At 39.0% G+C, this 26,453-nt stretch overlaps 2 long non-coding RNA genes across 2 annotated transcripts in view; one reads left to right on the top strand and one right to left on the bottom strand.

Moving 5' to 3' along the window:
• The window catches only part of LOC139081116 (uncharacterized), a 35,318-nt gene extending 24,158 nt beyond the window's left edge, over positions 1 to 11,160 (bottom strand). Inside the window, exon 1 of the long non-coding RNA XR_011536103.1 lies at positions 10,873 to 11,160. This is a non-coding gene — a long non-coding RNA (uncharacterized lncRNA). The remainder of the gene's footprint in view (positions 1 to 10,872) is intronic.
• On the top strand, positions 1,853 to 24,667 carry LOC139081115 (uncharacterized). Its single transcript, XR_011536102.1, has 4 exons — positions 1,853 to 1,959; positions 3,415 to 3,564; positions 8,267 to 8,446; positions 21,192 to 24,667. It is a non-coding gene; the product is annotated as an uncharacterized lncRNA (long non-coding RNA).
• The last annotated feature ends 1,786 nt before the right edge of the window (positions 24,668 to 26,453 follow it).

Below are 26,453 nucleotides of genomic sequence, written 5' to 3'. Positions count from 1 at the left end.
GAAATCTGTTGAGGTTTTTTTTTATCACGACAGGATGTTGAGTTTGGGGAAATGCTTTCTCTGCATTTATTGAGATGATTGTGTGATTTTTATCTTTCATTCTATTAATTAGGTGTAGTACATTTATCGATTTGTGTATGTTGAACTACCCTTCCATCCAAGCAATAGATCCCACTTAACCATGTGTATAATCCTTTCAATGTGTTGTAGACTTTGGTTTGCTAATATTTTGTTGAGAATTTTTGCGTCTATGTTCATCAGGGATGTTTGTCGATGGATGTCTTTCCTTGTACCGTCCTTATCTGGCTTTGATATCAGGGTAATGCTGGCTTTGTAGAATGAGTTTAGAAGTGTCCCCTCTTCTTCAATTTTTTGGAAGAGCTTGAGAAAGATTGGCGTTAATTCTTCTTTAAGTGTTTGGTAGAATTCCCTAGTGAAGGTGTCTTATCCTGGGGTTTTCTGTGTTGGGAGGTTTTTGATTATGGATTCAATCTCTTTACTCATTATCGATCTATTCTGATTTTCTATTTCTTTTGGATTAAGTCTTGGTAGGTTTTGTGTTTCTAGGAATTTGTCCATTTCTTCTAGGTTATCTAATTTGTTGGCATATAATTGTTCACAGTAGTCTCTTATGATCCTATGTATTTCTGTAGTATCAGCTGTAATGTCTCCTCCTTCGTTTCTAATTTTATTTATTTAGTCTTCTCTGAAATGATGTTGAACATCTTTTCATGTGTCTGTTGGCCATCTGTGTATCTCCTTTGGCAAAATGTCCACTCAGATCTTCTTCCTAGTTTTTAATCGGGATGTTTATTTACAAACCATCAAAAAATCACATAGATATACAGAACAGATTGGTGGTTACCAGAGGGGAAGAGGGGTGGGAGAGGGGGAAAGGGGTAAAAAGGCTCGCGTGTATGGTGATGGATGGCATCTAGACTTTCGGTAGTGAACATGTTGTAGTCTATACAGAAGTCAAAATAGAATAACGTACATCTGAAATTTATATAATGTTATTAAAACAATGTTTCCTCAATTAAAAAAAGGACATGGGTCATTGGGCATCATCATAGAATTCTGGCGATGACACAATCCAACTATATACGCAACACCAATACAAACATGTTCTCCAGACACACAAATAAAAACGTTCACAGCATCATTATTGATGGTAGTCACCAACTGCAAGCAATATGAACATCTATCAACAGTTGAATGAATGAATACAGTGTGCATATATTCATATCATAGAGACAGACAGACATGAAACAAGAAAATACCCCTACGTGCAACAACATGGGCAGATATCAATAGCAGAACACTGAGCAAAAGAAGCCAGGCATAAAAACATACGTGACTGATAATTCTATTTATATAAAGTTTAAGAAGAGGCAAAACAACAAAAACAAAAACAAGAAACCCTTATGCTGACGTAGGTCAGAATAGTGGTTAGCCTTCACGTGAAACACCTAGACAGGGGCCTAAGTGGGTTCTGAGGCTCCAGTAATGTTCCAGATCTTGGTCTTGGTGGTGGTTACAGGTATGTGTTCACTTTGTGAAAAGTCATCAAGTTGTTGTCTCTTATGGTTTGTGCACTCTTCACTTTCTGTGCTGTACTTCAATTAAAGAAAATCTAACAAAAATAGAGGGGGAAGACATGTATACCATGTGAGAAGAATTGACAGAAACACACTTCAGACTGAACGTGCCTTATTGTAAGCCTAAAGCCTCAAAGGCTATAAAAACTAAAGTTGATTCTCTGACTCATTTGCCCGTAAAACACGACCTGAACAGACATGAGGCTCTTTTGTCTTTATCTATCCTTCTTGGCATGAATGTTTATGTTTCCCTGCAGAAATATTGTTTTACTGGATTCACGGTGCTACTCCAGACCCTGCTATGGCTCTTAGTCGAAGTGTGGTATATGAATTCTGAAACATCCGGTCCCAAGAGTTTCAGGTAAGGGATTGTTACCTAATTAACATAATTAACATAATTCTCTCAGCTGAAGGCAAATCAAGTAGACAAGAACTAATGAAGACTGCACAGAGTTTATCAGGGATGGGCTGAATTTCTTCAGTCTTTTTTCAACATTTCAAATGACATGGTACTTCTCCTTTGACTATCGATATGATAGATTATTAAATTACTAAAATATTTCTCAATATCACACCAGCCTCTCGTGACTAGAAACCTGCCAGGATGCAGTAGATTTCCCACATACTGTTGAACCCTGTATATACTCAAACTTTATCATAAAAACATTAAACCTATGCTCCTAAGTGAGATAGATCCCTATTTCTGTGTGTGCATGCACGCATGCGAGTGCATGCATGCATGTTTGTGTAAGTCTGTGTGCTTGTGGGCTTGTGTGCATGTACTAGCTTTTACAGGTTTTGGAATCAGGGTTTAGGCTGTCTTCAGTAAATAAATTTGGAATATTTCTATCTTTGTTTCTAGCTTCTAAATCCATTTAAGAAGGCTTCCAGGAATTTGTGATTTCCGAAAAGAATTAGATGATTGTATTCAGCTCTTCTTGTACTTCCCTCAGGGATTTTGGTTCCCAGACCTAGTTGAAAAAAATAACACCGTTTTCTAAAAAAGCTGTGACTCTTCAAAAATGTGCATTCTAGGACGGCAGAGAAGTACACGGGGAAGAAAATGAATGCTGGTATCAGAGAGACTTGGGAGACTGTCCCAGATCCACCACTTACTCAGTGTATGACTTTCAGCATGATACTGAATCTCTTTTAGCCTTAATTTCTTCATTTGTGAACAGGGACTATAGCCCTCTCTCTTTAACTGTTTCCCAAAGATTTAGCAGAGAGCAATTTTCACCCTATTACCCTACTCAATTCGTGTGCAAACCTGCTGTGATCATGAGCAATACATGTGTGAGGGATCAGAATTGGCCACCCCAAAATGTGTCTCTTTGGCTTGATTATTTTTAAGAACAAATGACTCTGAAAGAAACCCTGACCTTCCCCCAACTGCCTAAAAGAGTTTAACATACACAGCCTGTTCCAGGAAGGAGATAATACCATAAGATAACTATAGTATAATGTAAACTAGGTATGACAGACAGGGAAGAACAGAACAAAGGCCTTTCAATCAGTCCTCCCTATCTCTCATTGGCTTTGCAAGGTGAGGTCAACATTTGCTCATCAAACATTTGCTTTTCCATCTTCATGTAAATTGCCTTCCTCCATGTAAATTGCCTTCCTCCAAAATCTCAAACTAGTACCGCCAATGTCCTCCATTGTCCTTAGCTGAAGATGGTATTTAAGGCAGTGGCTTCCGCCATTTTGGGGAGTTACACAGTTTTCCTGGGCTTCTCCCATGCATACATGTTATTAAACTTTCATTGATTTTTCTCCCATTATTCTGTCCATGACAATTTAATTCTGACACCAGCCAGAAGGACCTAGAGGGCAGAGGGATAATTCTTCTTCCCCTACACTTTGGTGATGAGGATTGGATAAAACATCACTGGCTAGACGTCCTGCTCACTCCTGGACTCCTGCAGCTGAGAGATCCTAGACTTCTGATGAGAGCTGGGAGCAGGTAAGAGTTCTTACCACGTCAGTCTCCCGAATCTCTGCCTTCAGTTTTCAGTGGAAGTGAGAGTGGTGAATTTGTCTTTCCTTTTCTAAATTTAGATTAGCAGGGTAAAATATTGGCAAAGCTAGCTTCTTGGACTCAGCAACTCTGGGAAATTTTGTTGGAGTACTCTTGGTTTGTTGACCCTTCTCCTCCCAGAGATGGTCACTATTTTTCCTTGTCTTTGCGTCACTGTCACAAAAGGAGAAGCCATAGGGCAAGACACAGGCATCTCTATAAGCCTGTTGTCTGGGCTTGTCCCACAGTAAACTTTGCTGTGAGTTGACATGTGCATGAGGTGAAAGCTGTTGCTAACGGGGATCTTGGAAGCCAAAGAGGCCATGACATTGGTGGGCATGGGTTGGGCACTTAAGAGCCATCAGGGCACTTGCCATCTCAAGAAGACTCCCATGATAGGATAAGTTGGACACAGAATGGGGTAGATGACAGAGGACCCCCGCCAACGTCAAGAAAATTTCCGTGCAATGAAGTACTCTAAAACACATACAACCCCCAACCCTGCAGAACCTCCCTCCTAGGTATTCGTTTGGCTCCAAGAGACTCAAGGCTTACCTAAAGCTGTTAATGTGCATAGAAGATGAAGTTTGTTTTCTTTTGTCTTCTTCTATGTCTTGAGAGCTTGGCTTTGTGACCTTTCTGGTCTTCACCATCAGGAGGATGCACAAACCAGTGTGCATCTTGGCGGCCAGCCACACAGAGACTAGGGTTCCAAGGTGTATGCTCTTGGGCTGTATCAGCTCTCAGGGGAGTTTGTCATCAGGGATCTCAGTCCATTAGGGGCCTCTGGCATCTCAACCTTCATTGTCGGTTAGTGCGTTCTGCATGTGTAATGAAGGCCTTTGCTCTCTTACACTTTTTGGGGAGTGAACATTCTGGATCTTGTGAGGGCTGCCTCCTTTGCACTCTCATTTGGGGACACCTCTTGCCTCCATGGGTAAGCCATAAAAGGCTGATTGGTTTGAGTTGCTATTAGGATCCTACTCGTCAAAGGCCAGACAATGGATCTTTTAATTGGAAAAACTTCTAAATTGGAAAAATGTTTAGAGAGCTCTCGAATACAGATGCTTTATTGGTACCTATAAAAATAGCAAATTTAAAAGACAATGCAAAGAAATAATGACTAGTCTCAAGAACTTAATAAAATTTGGGGTCTCAGTTTCCTCTCCTGGTCTTACAGATGCTAATGAAAACATTAAGTTAATTAACAAAAGAAGAAAAAGAAGTCCAGGGAAAGTCAAGGGACTGTTCTCTACAGGGTAAAAAAAAAAATTAAGGACTTTTTAGAACATAAGGTATATAAAGCAAATATCGAAAGGGGAAACAGGGGCCGGCCCTGTGGCCAAGTGATTAAGTTTTCGTGCTGTGCTTCGGCAGCCCAGGGTTTCACTGGTTCGGATCCTGGGCACGGACATGGCACTGCTCATCGAGCCATGCTGCTGTGGCATCCCACATAGCACAACCAGAAGGACCTACAACTAGAATATACAACTATTACTGAGGGGCTTTTGGGAGAAGAGAAGAACAAAACAAAGATTGGCAACAGATGTTAGCTCAGGTGCCAATTACAAACAAAGGTTGGGGGGGACAAAGATGAATCAGAAAGGGAAGAGTCTTGAGACTCATCCCAGCAGGACGGAAATCTTAAGATGGTTATTTTTAAAAAATGTGATAAATAAAATGGACATTAATGGGGTTAGGACAAAGGTTTAATACATCACTGCCTAACGTTGGGTGGGTGGAAAAAACCCCTAGTCTCCCCAAGATTAAAGGGCCCCAAACAAGTCTGCTCTATTTAAAAAGCCAGAAGGCAGAAATCAAAAGGAGAAACCTGACCAACAATCGCTTGGTGCAACAGTTAGGATGGTTAATCAAATTAAAGATTAACAAAAGGGCCGTGGTCCCTTGGCTCGACCTCTTGCTGTGGACTCAAAGCCTTCTGAGTAAAATGGGAAAATAACCAGGAAATGGAGAAGGGAATGCTCCAAGTCTCCCTCATGCAGGAATCCACAAGCGTTGGTACCAAAACCTAGTGTTGGGACCCTGACTCAGGCTGCAACTAGAATGAAAACAAACGTAAAAGTGTAAGGGTTGATAGGATTATAAAGGTTAGAATGTTTGAGCTAATATTATGTGAAGAGGTTTTATCAACTTGGCTTGCGTGTGTTTTGAAAATGGATATTTGTGTGGGAATGCTTCCCTTACCCAATATTATAAGACCGAGACTGGTTGATGATGTCCTAATAGAAGCTATGATTAGAGGTATCAGAGTTGATGGACTTCAGATAAAATTTTGTAGGAAATTGGTATATTTAAATGGGCTCTATATGAAGTGATTACATCTCTTTTGCATGATTGTATTATAGATTGTACTGTAGAGATAGACGTTGTGTCTCACTGGGGAACGTTTCCCTGCCTGATATTGTAAGACAGCACATAAATCTGCCCTTCAGACAGTGTTAATTAAACACACTAAAGGGAAGTCAATAGGGTTCCCTGAGCCCACACAGTATCAGATAAAAACTAGAGGCTAATATCAGGTGCTAGTAAAAAAGATAATAAAAGCCCTCCCTCCAAGGAAAGTTGGCCTAGGGTTAAATTGTGCACTTAGAAAGAGGGGCTTTGTTAAACGTTTTGTGCAGACGTTCTAACGGTGCGATACATTGTCCTGAAGTTTTAGAACATAAAAATCTTTTCATTTGCCTCTTACATTAAAAATCTCCCTGATATAAAGAAACAAATCCAAGAAAAGATAATTCAATGAGCAGATCTGTCTTTTGATATCATTCAGGCTACAACCCAAGTATTTGAGAAACTTAAAGCAACTATCGTTGTCTTACAAAAAGGAAGAGGAAATACTTGAAAATTAAAAAAAAATTCTTAAATGTCATCTCTACAAATACTAGTAAAAAGATTTAGCAGGTGAGCTTAACTCTTACCAATTTCTAAAACAACCTTTGGATACAACTGTTCTTTCATAACTAGTGAACCTCATTTTACTGCACCTGATTCATGATGGTAATTTTAAAACAATAGCTGTGGAATCTCTACGTGTGTGTGTCCATGTTATAAATGTGTGATATTTTACCTCCGGATGGTATAATTTCTAAAAGAACTCTATTTAATTGGCTTAAAGTAAGTACTTATATAAATTATTTCTAAATTTAATAGAAACTAACCCAAATGATTTTCAAGTTAACATGATATAAAATAACCTCTGATAAGTTAAAACGTATTTAAGTTGATTTGTGTGATGACTAAAATGGACATGTTCTCAGAGTTATCAGCATTGGGTAAGATACAGAGATGCAGCCTGCGTTTTCTAGTCAAACAAACTCATGTTTTCTCAATTACAAAATTTGTCGGCAAAAAGAATAAGTTATTTTGTCGAATGTCTCATAAAGTTTTCGTGAGTGATCTAAACATAATTCTTGGGGGCAAATGATTAAGATGTAAGTGAGATAAGAGCTTATAGATAAACTTTTAACGATAATTGTATTTTATGACATGTGTATTTAAAACAACTTCCAAAATCTCTTTGGTAACTTAAAATTGAACTTTTGCTCAGATAAATTAAATGATAGAAAATTGATTGAATATCTAGATCACTTACAAATAAGATAAAATATTAGATAGTAATTACTAAATATGGGTTTATCTACTTTTGGCTTCTTATTACAGAGAAACTAAAAGATGTTTAGGTCAATTAGTAAACACGTCTTGTATTTTATTAAAGGGTTTTACTATGAAGTAGCATGTTTCTAGAAATGATAAAAAGTATTTATAAACTTGCCAAGCCACAAAATGCTAATGTAAAAGACAGTCCATAATTGCTTATGTCATAGTCTTTACTTAAAAGTTAAGGTTTCTAAGGGTTAAAAAATTCTAATGTGTGATTAAAGCTACTAAAAATTAATACGGAAAACATCTTTGTATTCAAGGAAAGTAAGATGTATGTTTTCAGTAAAGAAGGTATAAGAAATAAAGATATTTTTGCCTGTTAAATAGGTTATAGAAGGTTTATGGGGGAAAAAAGTCTGAGAAAAGAGTTTTATACACGGTCAAGCTGGCTCAGACTGAAATGAATTTCATTACATAAATGAGTTTTAATATCAGAAATAAGCTGGTGCAAAATTAGAATTTGGTTTTCTCTCTGTTTAAAGGATAATTTTCTCAAGCCTTTAGTCTGCTCTGGGTAAGGAAATTACAAAAGGTTCCCTTCTTTTTGATTAAGTCTACCTAAAAGACAGAAATTCTATGATTTGTCAAAACAATTTCCCATGCTCAAAAACGCTGATGTCTCTCTATTAAGAGAACTAAATTATTTTTTTTTAACTGTTTAACTCTGTATGTTTGCCTTTAACATCTTCTCTTGTCACTTTAGTTAAATGGATAACTAAGAATTGTTTCATAGGGACCTGTGATATCATGTGGGTAAATGTTATTGATATAAGCATCCTAAAAATTATGTAATATTCCTAAAATTCTGATCTGTCCTGGTTATCAGTCATAATTCTAGTTATTATCTTAAAATGTTATATGTCATAAAAATAACCAAGTTTCTTTATCAATTGCCATTTTTAAGTTTTTTTGTCATTTACAGACTGCTTTGTTTTACTTTGCTTTTGCAAATATGTTTCGTCTTCAGAGAAATTCATGGAAAGGACTCTGACACTGACTAGAGAATGCAGGTTTCTGATAAACTTTCAGATCATAAAACTGAACTGGGTAAGAAATAACTGAACTGCAATGGAGAAACTGATGACTTCATGAAACTGCTAACAGAAGATCAAGATCAAGAGTTGATTACGTGGGACTGAATGAACTGGTGAGGATGATTATAATTTTTTATGAATTTTCACTTAAAATATTGCTGATTTTTTAATGTCTTGTTATTTTCAGATTTAAGAAAACCGTTTTCTCTTTTATCTTAAGCTAAGTATGACTTATAGCAATTTGGTAAATTATAGTTTTGTCAGCAGAATTGAAACGTTGATCTTTTTCTCCCTACCTGATCCCTCCAGAATTTGGAAACTCTTAGAGAGTGAGTATTCTTATTTTCATGGTTATGTAGTTATTTCCACAAGTTCAATAAGAATCCATTCTCCTTATAACAGGACACAATTAGAAACATTGCTTATATTACCAAAGCTTTGATTGGAATGTCATATTTGAGAGAAACGTGCATAGACTTGGATGTGACCAAACAGCTTTGAGGGACAAGGATTTACTTTATGAGACAAATGAAGCCACTTGGAAATATTGGCCTGGTACCTTGCTTACAGGATTCCCAGCAAGCTTACCAGGTGAGCATGGAAGCTCACTTCCCTGGCAGGTGCAAAGAAACTCAGGTTATTTGGGGGACCTCAAGAAGAGAGGAATCCACCCAAATCTAAGGTATTGCAGGCGGGGTCTGATGACAAGCCCTTGGCTTGGCTTTCCTGGCCTTGAGAGGCCTTTAAAATTCAATCTGGGATTCCTTATAAAAAGTTCCAGCAAAGCAGGTTTAAAAGAGCCTATGTGATCAATTGCTTTTCTTGCTGTGCTTATGTAAATAATTGGACCAATGTTATTGAAACTAGACTTATTTTGCAAACAGGTTTGTCTTAATTGGGCTATATTTGGTAAAAATGAGGGTGATTTTAAAGGGAAAAAATTATGTTTCAATAGAAACCTATATTACACATTCTAGTTCTGTTAATTTTCCTTGAGCTTATTGTTTTCTACCTGGATCTTGTAAACTGGACTGGATCCTGAATTCTTCTAGTCTCCTGAAAAAGCTAGCTCCAAATCTGCAAACTAACATTTTCAATGTTTTTCATCATTTCCATTTGGAATCCTTGAGAACTGAAACCGCACTTCTTCCTGAATCCTTGCAAACTGAAGCTTGACAACATAGTAAGCTTAAGAGAGATCACCACGATAGCATGCCTGTTGCTGTGTAAGCCACTCAAGAGATGCCTGAACTTCCGATGGCATCATCAAAGACATTTCAAACTGCAAAAGATGCTTCGACCCTGACGTCTAGAAATCTTGACTGGCTGCCCCATGGGCTCAGAAACTGGTTTATAATTTGCTCCAACCATTAACTTTGTTTTTTTTTTTTGTTTGTTTCCATAGAAATGCTTCTTATTAAATACCTGCTTGCTTGCTTACACTATATACGCCTAACTTTGGGAGCCCACCCACATCACCACCTTCTAAAATGAATTTAACTAGACTGACCTATCGTCAGGACTAAGAGACTGGTTCAATGAGATGGAACAATCTACCAACTCAGCTTCTGGACTGTGAAACTTCTTAAACTTTCAAAGTGGGGACTGTGGGGGATGGGATTTACCAGCACAAAATGTATCTATTTGGCTTGACTAATTTTGAGAACAAAAGACTCTGGAGGAAAGTTTCACCTTCCCTCAGCTGCCTAAAAGAATTAAAGATAGAAGGCCTGTTTGAGAAAGGAGCAAACACTGTGAGATAACTATAGTATAATATAAGCTAGGTGTGACAGACAGGGAGGAACCTAACAAGGGCCTTTCAATCAAAGTCCTCCCCATCTATCATTGTCTTGGCAAGGCGTGGTCAACATTTGTTTATCAAACATTTGCTTTTCCACCTCCATGTAAGTTGCCTTCCTCCCCTTTGAAGTCCCAAACCACTACCCCCAACATCATCCTTTGTCCTTCGTTGAAGATGGTATTGAAGGTAGTGGCTTCCACCATTTTTGCAAGTTACTCATTTTTCCTGGGTTTCTCCCACGTATACACGTTATTAAATTTGTTTGATTTTCTCCTCTTATTCTGTCTCATGTCAATTTAATTCTTAGCCCAACCAGAAGGACCTAGAGGGTAGAGGAATAGTTCTTCCTCACCTACACATACATATCAGTTAACAAATAGTGACAATTGACATCAATAAAGGAGAGAGAATAGCTGTTTTAGCAATTGTATGTATTGAGGGTGTTTATTTAATCTTCTTGAAATCAGGCTTAGAATTACCATGTATTCTCCGATATAAAATTTCTATAGACTATTTCTACATAAAATGCACAACCTATTATTAAATTTTCTTAAGTCATATATGTGTATCATTTTAAAGGCTAAATAATAACACAAGTGTTGAACAAAAACAGAAATCACCTGATTCTAAATCCTGCGCCCCTCCCAAACCTCACCCAATCCCACCACACATAGCCTCCTCCTACTGGCTCCCTGAGACAACTACTTTCAACGTTTCTCTACTTCTGTTGGTACTTACCATGATATTTGAAACTCATAGGCTTATACTGATTGTGGCATATTTCAAAAATGGTCACAAATAAAGCTTCTGGTTTCAGCCCCAACATATAGAGAGGGCAGAGATCACCAATCCCATCCTTAAAACAAGAAAACGCTGGAAAAACTGAATCCACCTATATTTTAGACTCCTCACAGAACTGAGCTGGCAGGGCAAACCACCACGTAAACTCTGGCGCAAGAGTGGAATCCAGAGTGTCAAAACCGAGATCTGCCTCCCTGAATCAGAATCCTCTGTAGTCATAATCTGGTAAGAACATTTAAATGGTAAATAAGATGAATTTCTTGAGGCTGAGTGTGGACTAGCAGGAAAGTGAGAATCTGCTCCCCCTACCCACCCCCCGCCCCATACTGCACTCTTAGGGGGCATCCACAACTTCATGGACTTTCACTCCAGGAAACAGATTTTCCTGGTGGAGATCTGAGAAAGATGCCCTTGTTTTTGTGTCTGGGAGAGAGAAAGAGAGTAATCATTGTCAAAATACCGCCAGAGTCTTCCATGACAAAGGAGTACTCTCCAGGGAAAAGGCTTTGCTAGACCCTTATCCTAGGTGGAGGAAAGCTATTGCTCCCGCCCCAGCCCACTCTAGCCCTCCTGTCTCACCTAAGGGAAACAGAAAAGTGAGTAGGGGCCAAGGCTTCCAGGAAATAATGTGGGAATACTGCAGCCAGGGAAAGGATAGAGGTCACGGGGAGAAGGTAATACCCCTGGAGAAACACTTGTGAAGGTTGCAGCCCAGCGACACAGTCCCTCTAAAAGACTGAGATTTAGTCATGAAGCTGTGGAATTCTCCCCCTCCCCCACGCCTTATCACCACATCAATGGGCTTCTAGAGAAATACCAGTGGGTTATAACTGAAAGCGCTTCAAAAACACAGATTCTCTCTGAGCAGGAGTGCTTTGCGAAGCCCAAATTCAAAAGAGGGGACCGAAATAAGGCCACTAGAGCACTGGAGACCTCTGGCAGTCATACTGCAGCAAACATAAAACACAGCCTAGCCCCTAGCCAGATTAACATAAATATTCACACTAAATGCCTAGTTACATCAGGTCCTAATTACCCAAAAGAAATTTTCTGGCTTTCAACAAAAACATTACAAAGCAGGCCAAAAACTGAGAGAATGGAGAGAAAAGGCAAGCATTAGAACCAATCTCTGATATAACACTCATTTTGGAATTGTCAATCAGGAAATTTAAAATAACTGTGATTAAGATGTTAAGGATTCTAACGGAAAAATAGACAGCACACAAAAGCAGATGGGTAATGTAAGCAGTCTAGGGAAGGACGAACTATTCCTCTACCCTCTAGGTCCTTCTGGCTAGTCTAAGAATTAAATTGACATGAGACAGAATAAGAGGAGAAAATCGAATAAATTTAATAACGTATACGTGGGAGAAACCCAGGAAAAGTGAGTAACTCCCCAAAATAGTGGAAGCCACTACCTTCAATACCATCTTCAACGAAGGACAAAGGAGGACGTTGTGGGTAGTGGTTTGGGACTTCAAAGGGGAGGAAGGCAACGTACATGGAGACGGAAAAGCAAATGTTTGATAAACAAGTGTTGCCCACGCCTCACAAAGACAATGAGAGATGGGGAGGACTTAGATTGAAAGGTCCTTGTTAGGTTCCTCCCTGTCTGTCACACCTAGTTTATAGTATACTATAGTTCTCTTACGTTATTAGCTCCTTCCTGGAACAGGCCTTCTATCTTAAATTCTTTTAGGCAGTGAGGGAGAAGGTGACAGTTTCTTTCAGAGTCTTTTGTTCTTAAAATAAGCCAAAGAGACACATTTTGGGGTGCCAAATTCTGATCCCCCACAGCAGAGACATGGAAATTCTGAGAAAGGATTAAAAGGAAATGCTAGAAAATAAAAGCACAGTAACAGAAGTGAGGGGCTCATTAGTAGATTCTTCATGACCCAGGAAAGAATCAGTGAACTTGAAGCTAGGTCATAGGTCAATAAAACTTTTCTAACAGAAGTGCAAAGAGGATAAAATCAGGAAAAGCATGTAACTTAACATCCCGCCATGTGAAATTGGAAAAAGTTTGATGCGTTAATCCAAATACCAAAAAAGGACAGAAGGTAGAAATAACAGAGAAGAATGAATATTGGAAAGAATATGGGTCAAGAACTCCCAAAAGAAATTATAGATAGCAAATCACAGATTCAGGAATCATAGTAAATACCAGCAGTATATATACTAAATACACACACACACACACACACACACACACACACACACACACGCATGCACATCTAGACATGTTATATTCAAACTGCATAAAACTAAAAACTAATAAAAATGTTGAAAGAATAAGCTGGAGGAGGAAAACACTTTACCTATTGAGGAATATGGACAAGGAGTACAGCCGACTTCTCATCAGGACCCATGCAAAGAAGAAGAGAGAAGAGTGAAATATTTCAAGTGTTGATTGAAAAGAAAAACCACCCACCTGTAATTCTATTTCCAGAAAGTTGTCATTCAAAAGTGAACACGGAATAAAGACTTTCTCAGACAAGTAAAAGTTAAGCAAGGTAATCTCCAGGAAACCTGCCTTCCCAGAAATGATAAGTGACGTTCTTCAGGCAGAAGGAAAATCATATAGGTCAGGAACTTGGGTCTACCTGAAGAAAGGAAGGGGGTCAACGAAGTATTAAATGGATGTAAATAACATCTTCTATGTTTCTTATTCTTGTGTCATCTAAAACATAACTGTTTTCTAAAAGATAATAGTGACCACATAGTGGGTGATTATAGCATGTAGATAAGCGAAATGATGGACAGAAGCGTCCCAAGCAACGGGAGGGAGGAACTGGGAATGCTCTTTTATAAGGTACCCGTACTACACACAAAGCCGTACAGTGTTATTTGAAGGTGGCCTTAGATTAGTAAAAGTGTATATTGTAAACTCCATGGCAACCACTAAGAACAATTTAAAAAGAATTAAAAGTGATATGCTAAGCGAGGGAATAATGGAGTCATATGAAAAGCTCAATTAAAACCAGAGAAGGCAGAAAAAGAGGGGCAAAAAGAACCAAATCCTACACCTAACGTCATACTCAATGATGAAAGGTTGAAAGCTTTTCCCCTAAGATCAGAAATAAGACAAGGGTGAGCCAGGCCTGATGGCCTAGGTGTGTGTTAAGGTTCGGCGCTCACTGTTTTGGTGCCCTGGGTTCACTTCCCAGTCATAGAACCACACCACTCATCTGTTAGTGGCCATGTTGTGGTGGTGGCTCACATAGAAGACCTGGAAAGACTTACAACTAGGATATACAACCATGTCCTGGGGCTTTGGGGAGGGGAAAAAAAAAGAGGAAGATTGGCAACAGATGTTAGCTCAGGGTGAATCTTCAAAAAAAAACTCTGTCGTGTTTCTATACACTAACAATGAATTTTCTGAAAAAGAAATAAGAAATTGATCCCATTTACAATAGCATCAAAAGCAATAAAATAGTTAGCAATAAATTTAACTAAGGAGGTAAAAGGTCTCTACTCTGAAAACTAGAAGACATTGATGAAAAAATCAAAGAGGACACAGTAAATGAAAGAGTACCTTGTGTTCCTGCATTGGAAGAATTAACATTGTTAAAACATCAATACTACCAAAAACCATCTATAGGTTCAGTCACTTCCTATCAAGATTCCAAAGGCATATTTTATGGAAGTAGGAAAAACATTCCTAAAATTTATATGGAACCACAAAAGACCTCCAGTAGGCACAGAAAACCTGAGAAAGAGGAACAAAGTGGAAGCCACACACTTCCTAATTTCAATCTGTACTATAAAGTTATAGTCATCAAAGCAGTATGGCAGGGGCATAAAAATGGACACATACACCAATGAAATGGAATCAAGAGCCCAGAAATAAACCCAAGTATATTACACTCAATGAATATTTGACAGTGGAGCCAAAATACTCAGTGGAGAAAAGACAGTCTCTTCAATAAACAGTGCTAGGATAATTGGATATCCACATGTGAAAGAGTGAAACTGGACCCATACCTTCAACCACTCGCAAAAATTAACTCGAAATGGATTAAAGATTTAAATGAAAGACATTAAACTCCTAGAAGAAAATATAAGGATAAAGCTCCTTGACATGGGGCTTGGTACTGAGTTTTTGGATATGTCACCTAAAACACAAGCAACAAAATCAAAAATAAATTGGACTACATCAAACTAAACAGCATCTGAACGACAAAACACACCATAAACAAAGTGAAAAGAAAACCTACAGAAAGGGAAAAATTATTTGTAAACCATATGTCTGGTAAGGGGTGAATATCCAAAATAGATTAAGAATTCATTCAACTCAACAGCAAAAAACAAATAATCCAATTACAAAATGGCAAAGGACCTGAATAGACATTTCTCCAAAGAAGATATATGAAAGGCCAACAGGTATATGAAGGAAGCTCAACATCGCTAGTCATTAGGGAAATGCAAATTGAGGCCACAATGAGATATCACCTCACCCCTACTAGAATGGCCATCATCCAAAAGACAAGAGATAACAAATGCTGGTCTGGATGTGAGAAAAGGGAACCCTTGCGCACTCTTGGTGGGAATGTAAATTGGCACAGCCACTATTGAAAACAATTCGGAGGATCCTCAAAAAATTAAAAATAGAACTACCATGTGATCCAATGATTCCACTTCCGGGACTATATCCAAAGGAAACGAAAACACTAACTCGAAAAGATACTGCACCCCCATGGTCGTAGCAGCATTATGTACGATAGGAAAGACATGGAGACAGCTTAGGTGTCCGTCAATGAACGAATGGATAAAGAAGTTGTAAAACCTATATATATATATATATATATGTATGTATGTATATATTCACACTCACAATGGAATATTATTCAGCAATTAAAAAAATGAGGAAATTCTACCACTTGTGACAACATGGAGGGACCCTGAAGGTATTATGTTAAGTGAAATAAGTCAGATAGAGAAAGAAAAATACTATATGTCTCACTTGTATGTGAAATCTTAAAGAAACAAAAACTCATAGACAAAGAGATCAGGCGTGTGGTGAGCAGAGGCAGAGGGTGCGGGAGTGGGAATTGGAGGAAGGTGGTCAAAAGGTACAAACTTCCAGTTGTAAGATAAATAAGTACTAGAGGTATTATGTACAACATGATGACTATAGTTACCACTGGCGTATGATAGATATGAAAGTTGTTAAGAGAGTAAATCCTAAGTGTTCTCATTACAAGAGAAAAAAAAAGTTTTCCATTTCTTTTTACTGTATCTCTAAGAGATGATGGATAATAACTAAACTTATTTTGGTAACCAGCTCACAATATATGTAAGTTAAACCTTTAAGCTTTACACCTGAAACTCAGACAGTGATGTATGTCAATTATATCTCAATAAAACTGAAAAAATAATAATTTCCATGGAGAAAAGTGATCCAAACATGTGCTATCTACAAGAGACATACTTTTGATTCAAAGATACAAATAGCTTAAAAGAAAAAGGATGGAAAAACATGCATCATGCAAGCAGCAGTCATAAAAAGCTCTGGTGGCTATACTAATGGCAGAAAGTTAGGCTTTCAAAAGCTAAAAATATTACTAGAAATAAAGGGTAATGTTTTATAATGAAAAAAGTTCAATCATAAGGAAGTTATAACATTTATCCACCTAAAAACAAAGCTCCAGAATATGTGAAGCAAAGGCGTACAGAATTGAGGGAAGAAATAGAAGAGTCAACAATAAAAACTGGAGACTTCAGTAGTATACATGCAATAATGATGCAACAGCCATGCATAAGATCAATGAGGAAATAGAAGGTTTGAACAAAACTATACGCAAATTAGATCTAACAGATATCTATCACTCTAACCAAAAACGTTAGAATACACATACTTCTTGAGCATACATAGAAAAATTCCAGAATACACCATAAGTTAGAGCTTTGGTAAATTTTAAAAAGATTGAAATCATGCAAGGTATGTTATCTGATCACGGTGGAGGAAAAATGGAAATTAATAACAGCAGGAAATTTTGGAAATCTGCAAATATATGGAAATTAAACAACCCCCTAACAAGTAGCTTATGAGTCAAAGAAAAATTCAGAACAGAAAATAGAAAATACTTTGAGATGAGTGAAAATGAAGACACTATATACCAAAAGTTATGGGATGCAGTTAAATAAGTGCTTAGTGGGAAGTTTATAGCTTTAAAAGCTTATATTGAAAGAAAGATGTCAAATAAAAAACCTAACTTTCCACCTTAAAATAATGAAAAGAAGAAGAGGAAACCAAACCTAAAGCAAGCAGACAAAGGACATAATAAGGGTTATGGAGGAACTTAATGAAATAGAGAACAGAAAAACAATGGAGAATACAAATAAAACCAAAATAAGTTTCATTGCAAAGATAGACAAAACAGACAAACTTTAGTCAGACTGACGAATAATAAGAGAAAGATGATACAGATTACTAAAATCAGATTAAACGAGGAGATATTACTCCTGACCTTACAGAAATAAACAGAATTATAAGGAAATAATACGCCAACAAATTACATAACTTAAATGAAGTGAACAAATTGCTAGAAAGACACAAACTACCAAAACTGACTCAAGAAGAAACAGAAAATTTAAATACACTTATAACGAGTAAATGTATCAATTTAGTAATAAAAAAAATTTCCCACAAAGGGAAGTCCCTGTCCAGATGGCTTCACTGGACAAGTATACCAAACACATAAAGAAGAAAGAAGCAATTATTCACAAACTCTTCCATGATATAGGAGAGTGTGAAACACATCTTAACTCATAATATGAGGGCAGTATTTCCCTAACAGTAAAAGCAAAGTTATCACAATTTTAAAAACATAGACAAATTTTAATATAGATGGAAAAAAATCTGTCCTTGAGTAGGTGGTGGTTATTTTGACGTTCATTTCATCATTATCCATTATATCCTACACATCATCTTTTATATATTTTTCTGTCCATGCATTATATTTCCCAATGAAAAGTTACGCATAGCTCTTATGGTGCTACGATGAGGTGATCACAGGGAGGTACTGGGAACAGAAGAGAAGATCTAACTCAGATGGTAGACAGGAGGGGACGAGATGGTCAGGAAAGCCTTCCCAGATGAAAATGTCATTTCCTACTGAAAATACCTGCTGGCCCTCCCCTGCCCTTGGGATACAGCCTCTTGAGAACAGCATACGTGGCCATGCACGATCTGTCCCTGGTGCCCTCTAAAGCATTAAGTCTCACCACTCCCGCTCTGTCCTCTCCCCTCCAGCCATACTGAACAACTTGATGCTTGGAGCTTCTCCAACAAACTTGGCTTTTGTTAGCTCCCAGGTCTTTAGTCACATGGCTCCTTCAGCTGGAACTGATTTTCCTCCCTGATCTGGCTAATTCCACTTCATCCTCCACCAGAAAATAGGCTTTACGAGGGTGCTATTTGTATCCGTTTTGTTAAGACTGCATTGCCAGCCCTTAGAATAGGGCTTGGTACAGAGTAAGCGCTCACTAAATATTTGATGGATGAAGTGGAATTCATGAGTCCATCCCTTAGAATTTAGCTCAAACACTTCATTTTCCGGAAAGTCTCCCCTGATCTTCCCTAGGACAAGTTTCAAGCCCCTCCTCTGGGCTTCCATCGGGCCCAGTGCTTCCGTCTACCACAGCATCTATCACATAATACCGTCCTTGCCTGTATGCCTCTCTAGACTAAGCTCCCGTGGGGCACAGATTAGAATGCTTTTATTCTTGTCAGCACTCTCCAGTTCCCTGGCAAATGTGACAGTCCCCGGAATGGTGTGGGCCATCAGGAAATGTTAGTTGAATATATGGAAAGGAGGCAGACATAAAATGCTGAACCTTGAAGGATGTGTAGCAAGCAGCAAGACAGCTGCTACGAGAGCCTGGTGTACTCAGGAAAGTGCAAGTATTTCAGCGCTGTTGTCTCCCTTACAAAGCTGTGAGCTTTTTGAGGACAAGGACATCAATGGCAAGGGTAATGCCTTGTATCTCAGAACTCATTCAACCAATTTTTTTTGAGCATCTGCTGTGTGCCAGGGCTTATTCTACGTATCTAGGATGCACTGGTTAGCACAAAAGACAGAGTCTCTGCCTTCATGGGACTTATTTTAATATGGGAGACAGACAGTAACAAAGGAACAAAGAAATGTAAGCCAGCAGTACCCTGTGAAGAAAAAGTAGATCTGGCAAGACGGTAGAAAATTATGGGAATGCTATTTCAGGTAAGGTGATTCATATCTCCAAAACCTAGCACAGTGCCTTGCATACAGTAGGCACTCAATGTATGTTGAGTGGGTGATTTAATACTAAAAGATAGATACGGCGCAAGAGATAAAGCCCGGAAAAAGGAAGACTATCCCAAAATATTAAAATAGAACACAGGAAAGAGGGTACATTTCACATACCAAGTGAGATTAGGTTTCCATAATTCTCCAGCGTCACATCCCTGTGGAGAGTCCTCTGGGAAGAGTCAAATTGAGTCCATTCCTTCTCTTTGAGAAAGCAAGACAGAGAAAGGAAGGAAGATAGATAACATTAAGAGGTTGCTTCTCAAGATGTGATGTAGAGGAAAAGCCAAGGGTTTGGCTGCACAAACTTCTACTGAAAGCTCAGAAAGACCAAAAGTTCAGAGTATTCAGTCCCACAAAAGCCCTTTCAAGAGACTAAAAGGGTGTCTTGCAGATTTTTCTTAACTACGCTGGAGGGCCTCTGGGAAGCTCAAGGTTGCTGTCCCTAGGTCATCCCAGCAGGACCCCCACGAAGAAGGGATTGCCTTGAACCAATGTATGGGTGGGGCTTTTGTGTAAAAGAGTGAATGCCAGTGAAATTCACACAAGCCCCACGGGGTTCTGGAGAAACTTCCATCAGCAGGAACACGGCAAGCCTGGACTCAAAGGGAAAGAGAAGGTACAAAATGGAAGAGGCTGTTGGACCTCTAATATTCTACTGGCAGAGAGCAGGCAGATAAGGACTACTCCGCTGCAAACACCTGCGACCTTTCATGAAAAAGAAAGGGTGGCTCAGAGGGCGGAACTAAGGGTCTGGAGGGCAGAACCCAGAGCTACCAAGGATTATTCCAGGCTTTAAAACTTCATCAGAGAGTTCTGTCTGGTGTTTTCCCGGCTGGATTTCCAAAGTGCTCTGGGACTCGAACTGCATTCTGCCTTCCATTTCGCTCCATATTAAACTAGAATGTTTATAGCTGTTATCCTCTGCCCGTCCCACCACAGTGTGTTGGGGGAACACAGCTTGTCACTGTAGCGTCACTGGTACCCAGTGGGAGAAAGATTGTGCCCCAGGAGTTGTACTACACGGATTATACCCAGGAACGTCATCCATACCTGATTTAGATGGTTGAGGCGATGCGATTCCGATGAGCTTTTGGAATTGAGCTGATGCCATAATACCATGAGACATTTGGAGACTGTGGAATGTGGTGAATGAGTTTTGTGTGTGGGACAGATTGGACCACCGGGAGCCACAGGGCAGACTAGTAGGCAGAATTCTAAGATGACCACTAATGACCCTTGCCCTTGCATAATCCTCTCCCACTGAGTGTGAGAGGAGCCCGTAAATTTGATGCGACATCACTCGTGTGATTATGTTACATTAAAAGGGAAAAGAGATTTTGCAGATGTATTAAGGTCCCATATCAGTGGACCTTCAAATAAGGAGGTTATCTTGGGTGGGCCAGGCCTAAGAAGGTGAGCCCTTAAAACGGCCTAGGCCTCTTCTGAGAGACTCAAGCATGAGAGGATGTACAGCATGGTCCATGTGGTAAGGAACTATGGGTGGCCTCTAGGAGCTCAGAGTGGGACTGAATTCTGCCAATAACTTCAGTGGGCTTGGAAGTGGATTCTTCCTCAGTGCCTACACAAAGAAACACAGCCTGGCAAACACATGATTTCACCTGGTGAAACACTGAGCAGAGAACAAAGTCATGCCACTATGAAAATTAGTAAAGGGAAACCTCATCTAAAGTGGAGTCAGGAAGCCAAACAGAAAATGACTACCCCAGAAACTCAGCCTGTGAGAAACCATCACCACCCTGAACTCTTGCTTTTCTCCAATGGACTTTGGTTTAAAATAACCGCACCCAAGTTCCTCCTTTGTCTGTATGAAATAACATTCCTCTGCCTTGTGTGTTGGATTTCCCTGTGGTCGACTGTAGCACGCACGTCCAAAATCGCAATTCTTTGGTTATTCCTGAATAAATTTGTTTTGCTGGTAAAATGACTGGCTGTTTTATTTTTAAGGTTGACATAAATGGTGTCATGAGGTGGGATCCAAAGGAGGTGACCCCTCGAGAGACGATGCGCCCTGGAGCCAAGCAAGGTACTCACACCGAGGCCCTTGAATTCATTGTTTCCAGGAGTCGCTGCCTGCTTTCAGGTTGGTGAGTCCCCTCTTGGATTTCGGGCTCCACGCCCCTGGGGATCTGAGCCTCTGACTTTATTTGGGATCCGGAGAGGCTTTGTCCTCTCGAGGGAGGGACTTTGTCCGTTCGGTTCGAGGCTCTGTCCTTGGGCTCAAGGCATTATCCTTGGTGAGCATTCAATTGTTTTCTGAAGGCAGCACAGCTCCTTTTGGGGCTCGGGCTTGCTGAAAATCCAGGTGTTTTTCTTTGGTTTCCAGATTCCTTTTGGAATCAGGGATGAGAATCCGACAACTGTCTTTTGTTTTTAGATGCTTTTGGGGATGAGGGCTAGGACCTTAGCAACTTCCTCGGGTTTTCAGAGGAAATTTCAGAAATGGGACCCCGATCACCTAAATGTTCGGAGGGAAACCCTCCTTCAGGGACCCCAGCTGAGTTTATACTTGAGAACTTTGGGCCCCCTGCATGCACGTTTCTAACTAAATGGGCCAAACTGACCAAGAGTAGTTTGGAATTACAGTGGCCATTATGGGGAACTTTAGATCTCCCTAAACTCATTTTTCTTAAAAAAACAAATTGGAAGACCGCAGCTCTAAAATTAAGCAGAACAAGTGATACGTTGATTTTAATTGGTACCTGGAGGCTTCCAAGTGTGCACAGAGCTCTAAAATTGTCTCACTGCAAGATACTGTATCTAAACTAGCCAAAACAGCTGAAAAACTGAGGGAGAATAAAACGGCTTCTGAGGCCTCTCCTTCCCTTCCCCCTGGTTTCTTTGTCTTATGCTCAGGCCCTACCTCCAATCCCATCTGCCTCCTTTGCTTCTGCACCACCTCTGGTGCTGAAACTCTGGCCATGTGAGTGAGTAACCTTAACTTCATCCGTCTGCCAGAAACACAATTTGCACCCAACTGTGCCTTTGAACTTTGTACCTGAGACATGGCTGAAATGTTTAAAACGAAAGCTATAAGGTCTCTGTGTCTGTCTACATGTCATGTATGTCTAGGCACATATGTGATTTTTTTTTAACCTCTGGGTGGTATTGCTAAGATTGATTTGTAAAAGAGCCCTATTGAATTGGCTTGAAATTAAGCGCTTATAAAGTAAGTATGCATAACCTCAGAAATATAACAGAAACTTACCCAAATGTTTTCCAGTTTACACGATTGAGGATTAATCTTTAGTAAATAAAAGCTAGCTTAAGGTTCTTGGTTTAATTGAAACAGGCATGTCCTTTAGAGTTATCAGTGCTGAATATAATGCAGACATACAACTGTCATTCTACCTGGGTTTATTAAGCTCATTTTATCTCTGTTACAAAATCTGTCAGCAAGAAAGTAACTGAAGAGGATGGTTGGCTATTTAATGTCAAATCAGAGCATGATTGTTAAAAGCAATTAATTTAAATGAATTTAAATAAGATCAAAGTTTATACTAAGTTAAACTAAATAAGGGATGGTCATTGGATATCTAAATCATCTCAAACTAAGATGAATGTCAATCACTTAACATAGGTTAGTCTTCTCTTGGCTTCTTATTGCACAGAAGCTAAAGATATTTGAATCTTTAGCGAACACATTTTATACTACACTGAGAAATTTTCTATGAAAAAGGACGTTTCTAGAAATTCGTAAAAGATATTTCTAAGTTCACAAAGCTGAAAAATGCTAAAATAGTTCAAAATTGCTTACTTCTTTGTTTTTCACTGAGAATTAAGGATTCTAAGGGTGAAGAATTATAATCAATACACGTACTAATAAGGGAAACATCTCTGTATGTAAAGAAAGTAAGATGTGTGTTTTGATAAAAGAGGGTATAAGGAATGGAAATGCATTTTGTTGAGGGAAAAGAAAGTAATTTTGCCCTAAAGAGAGGCTGGTTGTTTTGGAAAGGGGAAGAGGGAAACACAGGACAAAATCTGCATGTGAAAAGAGAGTGTCGAAGGTTTGTGGAAAGGAATCTGGGGAAGGGAATTTTAAGGTGTGGTCAAGCTGGCGAAGATTAAAGTGAATGTATTCAAGTGAGTTTTAATACCAAAATAAGCTGATGCCAAATTAAAATTTGGCTTTATTTTCTGTTGAAAGGACAAGGTATTCCTGGGCTCTTGGTCTGTTTTTGATAATGGATTGTGAAAGCTTCTTTATTTTTAAGTAATATGCCTAGAAAACAGAGATTTTGTGTTTTATCAAGAAGGTTCCTGTGTTGTTCCTATCAGGTCTTTAATTACTTAGGAAAACTGAGTCTTCTTAGCATTAAAGGAGTTAAGTTTTGCTTACAACCATGGAACCTTTTTGTATTTGCCTTTGAAACCTCTTACTTTTACTTTGGTCGAATCGAGGCTTAAGTATTATTTCATAATGATCAGGGATCCTATTTGGTCAAGTATCCAAACCTTTGGATATTTTTGAAAAGCTTCCCCAAATATTCAAATTCTAAGTGAAGTCTTTTTGACCTGGATGTAACTTTGGAATTTTTCAGAGGGCACCTAGGACACCTCAAAAGATTCTTTCCTTCTCCTTATAAAAGGAGAGACATTATACTAATTAGGCTTACTTGGTATGTCAAATTACATGAGAAGTGTGTTCGAATAAGCAATAATAAACCTTTTTAGGTTATATTGTATGGGCGAATGTTACTAAAAAGTGTTCTAGAACTTGCATAAAATACATGAAAATCTGATATGTCCTAAGCTAACGTGATTACCTATAATTGTAGTTGGTATCGAAAATGTATGCCACAAAAGTACTCAAATTTACTTGTCAGTTGCATTTACCCATTGCCTATTGTTTTAAGCCTTTTGTTAGTAACAGACACTTATTGTTTTACTCTGATGCTTTTACAAATACGTTTCATTTTCAAAGAGATTCATGGAAAAGACTTTGATAGTACTCTGGAACACAGGTTTTAATAACTTTAAGATCATAACACTGAACTGGGTGGAAATTTCTGGAACTTGGCTGGAGGACTGATTGCTCTGATGTTTTGTTTCCCAAATGTAAGAGACCCCCTTTTCTCCTCTCCTTCAGGCTATCTACAACTTAACAGTAATTTGCTAAAGTGTATCTCTGCAAAAGGGGTTGAAACATTTCTCTTTTTCTCTCTACCTGATCCTCCCAGAATTTGGAAACTATTAAGTATTCTTTTCATGACACTGTATGTATTTGCATGGGTTCCCTGAAGGTCTGTTCTTCTTGTAACAGGGCATAATTGGAAATACCGGCTACATTAGCAAGGCTTTGACTAGAAGGTCATATTCAAATAAGATGTACATAGATTCAGAAATGACTAGACACCTTTAAGGAACTGCTTGGAAAAATTGGCCTGGTACCTTGCTTATAAGGTTTCAGTAAAGCAACCCCCCCCAAAAAAGAGCTTATATGGTTGATCACTATTTTTGCTGTATTTATCATAAATAATAAATGATTTATTATGAAAATAATGATTTTCTGACGCTTACAACCTTGGACAACTATAGACTTTGAATAAGAGATGCCTTGGAGTTCTCCCTCCTAACCTTCCCTGTTACTCAAACGTGGCTTAAATGGTTTCCAACCACTATGCATTTTCCCTCCAACGGGGGGCGTGACAACCAGAAGGGGTCCTTCCTGGCACTGAGGAACAAAACCACTATGCACAGAGAACCTGACTCTTGATCAGCAATGCTTTCAGAGAAAGATCTTGATCAAAAGGGGAAATGTGAAAAATAATAAAGAGAATCCTCATTCAAAATGGAGTCAGGGAGTCAGAAGTTGGAGCTCCCAGGCAGTACCAATGGAGGTCAATTACGGGAAAGACAGTCAATTACAGATCCCAACACAAAGAAGTCATCAACAGGGGAAAATCATTAATTACAGGAAGAAGTGTACATTGCATCCCAAACAGAAACCGACTACCCCAGAAACTCAGCCCATGAGAAACCATCACCACCATGAACTCTTGCTTTTCTCCAATGGACTTTTGTTCAAAACAACCCCTCCCAATTTTCTTCTTTTCCTCTACAAATTAAAGTTCTTCTCCCTTGGTTGATGCATTTGCCTATGGTCTGCCATTGCGTGCACGTCCTGAATTGCAATTCCCTGGCTATTCCCAAATAAACTCCGTTTTGGTGGTAAAATAACTGGCTGCTTTATTTTTAAGATTGACACCATACGTGGACTTCTGACCTCCAGAACTGTGAGCTAGTGAGTAGACGTTGTTTTTAAGTGGCTAAGTTTATGGCAGTTTGTTATGCGGGAATAGACAATTAATATAGATAGAATTGCTGGGTTATAGAGAATGCACATGTTCAGCTTTAAGAGCTAGTACCAAACAGTTTTCCAAAGGGGTGGTACCAGTTTACACTCCCACCAGCATTAGGGGGTTCCTCCGTATCCTCACTAACCCTTGCCACTGTTAGTCGTCTTGGCTATTCTGCTGGACGTCTCATGATATCTCACTGGGATTTTAACGTGCATGTCCCTGGTGACAGAGGTTGAACAGCTTTTTATTTGTCTGTTGGTCAGTTAGTTGGATGTCCTGTTTTGTGAAGGTCCTGTTCAAATATCTTGCCAATTTTTCATTGCATGGTCTTGTCTTCTTCTTGATTCTGGGTGGTATTACATTCTGTACATAAGGCATTTGTGGGATATACATGTTGCAAATATCTTTCTCCCGTTCTGAGGTTTATCTTTTTGCTCTCTAAATGTGTCTGTTGGTGAACAGAAGTCCTTATTTTGGCAAAGTCCAAATTATCCACGTTTTCCTGTATCGTTAGTGCTTTTTGTGTTCTGTTTCCAATATCCTCGTCTACTCCAAGGTCATAAAGATATGCTCATACGTTATTTTCTATAAGCTTTAACTTCTGGAATTGGTTTTAGTGTAGGCATAATTTTAGGGGTCAAAGTCCCTTTATCCCCCACATGGATGGCTATCCAGTTAGTCTGGCTCCACTTATTTAAAAGACTCTCCTTCCCCCGGAGCACTGCAGTGGCACAATTGACGTAAATGAGGTGAGCGCACTTGTGTGAGTCTGAGTACGGGCCTTCTCTTTGTTCTCTTTGTCTATTTGTCCATTCCTGTGCCCACCCCACACTATCTTAATTATTCTAGCGTCATAGTTGGTCTTGCTCTCTGGCTGTAAAAGTCCTGGAAAGTCTTGGTTTGG

Source organism: Equus przewalskii, chromosome X (genome assembly GCF_037783145.1).
Source record: "Equus przewalskii isolate Varuska chromosome X, EquPr2, whole genome shotgun sequence".
Lineage (NCBI taxonomy): Eukaryota > Metazoa > Chordata > Mammalia > Perissodactyla > Equidae > Equus > Equus przewalskii.
This window is presented reverse-complemented; position numbering and strand designations above follow the sequence as displayed.